Source organism: Papio anubis, chromosome 17 (assembly GCF_008728515.1).
Source record: "Papio anubis isolate 15944 chromosome 17, Panubis1.0, whole genome shotgun sequence".
NCBI lineage: Eukaryota > Metazoa > Chordata > Mammalia > Primates > Cercopithecidae > Papio > Papio anubis.
Genome location: NC_044992.1, coordinates 10039426 through 10042017, shown reverse-complemented (window position 1 = coordinate 10042017; position 2592 = coordinate 10039426).

Here is a 2592-nt window from a genome sequence, read left to right as displayed (position 1 = left end):
TCCTTAGACTGGTCTTGTCTTTTCTCTTTCCTGAAGCCATGTCAAAGTTTGAAGAGTCACAGAGCTGTCAAACAATCATGTTTAATAGGCGACTGACTAAGTATTTATGTATTCACTTTTATTCTGGGTCTACAGCACATCTTAAGGCTGTAAAGGTGTCACTTATCAAGAAAGACTGTTCTAATGAACAGAAATCTAGAAGTCCATTTTATTTCTTTCTGACCTTTCCTTATATCTGAGTACAGTAAAATCTTAGAAAGCTCTTGCTTCCCCTACCATGAACATTTTTCAGGATGGTACTAGCTATATTCTCACATAGGGGATTCAAACTGAATGGTATCATTAATTCTCTTTGTTGAGTAACTGTTATCAAGAATATAAATCCAAAATAGTCTTAATTAGCTCATGGATATTTACATTATTAATTCCAATGTACCATATGCCCACAGTACGTGCACTGGGTAATGGGTTTGACATGACCTTGCTCTTCATGAAGCAAGTTTCAAAATTAAATTAAATATGACTTTCTCCCTGTGAAAACTACAGGGTGTCTATCAAACCTGGAGACTTAGAGAGTATTATTTTACGTGTTATAATGTAGTATCCATGAGCTATTAGCCTATGTTTCCAGTCTTTATGGTCTCTCATATAATCATATAAAGAGCCAAAATAAATGACTAAAAGTGTCAAGAAAACATGATCTCAAAGTAGATTATTCAAATGTATATTCAACACACATAATGATGGGTATGAGTTTGGTACAAAAAGTAGATATCATAGCAATCTGGACTACTCAGAGACGTTTTCCTAGAGGATCAAGACTTTTAAACTGGATGCAGCTGAGATGCATAGCCAAAAATATAACCCTCCTCCACAGAATAAAGGAAAAGCTAAATGGTAACTTCCCATCAAATAGAAAGTAAGAGTATCTTGGTCTAAATGGCACTGTGTGAAAATGATGTAAATTAGACATGGTAGTTTAACAGGTAAGTTGGATTCACACTGTCGCACTGGCCTTAGAAAGGGTGTGAAATTGCTCTTCTCACAGCATAAGCCTCTCTTTCACTTTGTTCCTGTATCACCTGGAATTGCTTAAGTGCTTTATAACATGGCAGTAATAAACAAAAACAATATCTTACTTCCTACTTATTGAAAAGTTTACCCAGAGCAAGACAAAAGGTTGTCTGAAAATTCCCATCAAATCCTATTGAGAGCATTATTAAAATGTTCTGTCATCCTGAAAATCATTACCCACATTTTGCAGGTGCCTAGTAAAGAAACAGACAAGTAAGAAAGTAAAATTAGGTACCTGTGGTAACAAAGCAGTCTAACAGATGGCTAGGAAAGGCCCTCTCAGATGGACATCCCTGCAATACCCTTCCTGATGGCTTTAATCTACCCCAGGTAGAAGAGTGTCACAAGCGAGTATGCTGGACTGCAAGTCAGGTGACCAGAGTCTAAACTGCTCTGTGATTTGTGGAGATTCTCTTCTATTCTTTGGATCTCAGTTGCTTTATTAGTACAATGAGGAAGATGAATTAGATGATCCCTTATGGTAATAAAACAATGTGACCTTTACAACTAGTATATCCAGATATCTCCTTTCATAAGGCAAGCTATAGCCATTCAATCAATTGAAATATAAGTACAATAATACAGATGTGGCTGCAAAACCAGGTATATTAAGCAAATGTGGTCCCAGTCCCAGCCAGACAATGCTGACAGAGAGAGACGCAAGGCCACAAAGATAGTAAAATAAACTTCAAAAAAAAATTAAAATAGAAAACAATGTTCAGGTATTGTTTGTAAGCAAAATATTAAATATATCCCATGGACAGTTGATAGAGGAAAAATCATCGATGCTGCATATTTAGATAGAGAAATGCCCTGTTTCCAACATTTTCTTATGTTGAGTTTCATAGAGGAAACTAGATTTCACAAGCAACTTGGGCATCGAAAAAAATGAGAGAAGCAGGACATCTCTGCTTGGCAAGGCAATGCAATTTCGGAGCAAGTCTGAAGTGCCGGTGGAATGATTTGACAATGAATCAGAGGCGACTGATTGAAGGAAACAAAAGAAGCTATCTTTGGCTGCTCTTCATGAAGCAAGTTTCAAAATTAAATTTCCAAGCATCCTTGAAAAAGCACAATAAATTGCAAAAAACAAAAAAAAAAAAAAGGAAATCTTTTTGAGAGAAAGCAACAACGTTTTTATAACACTCTGCTAAACAGCAGAAGCTTTCCTCCCGAGTATACTATCATAACTGTGCAGGCAGTTGAAAAGACTTCACACAGGCGACTCTGTGAAACAGAAGAGCAGTAGGCAACAAAGTCCAGGGATTCCAGAACTTAGCTGTCTTTGAAACAACACCTTACATTATTCCAAAGGCCAACAACTTTAAGATTGCCAACGACTCAAATTATTTATAGGAGATTGATTCATATACTTAACCCAATGTGAGAGGAAATATTTCTAATTATATCCAAACATCTTTAATATGAGGGGAATTAGGCTTGGAGACCGGCAATGCCAAAAACATGTTTTGCCAAATATGTTTTAAGAAAGAGGAGGAGGTTACGTGTTTTCCATAT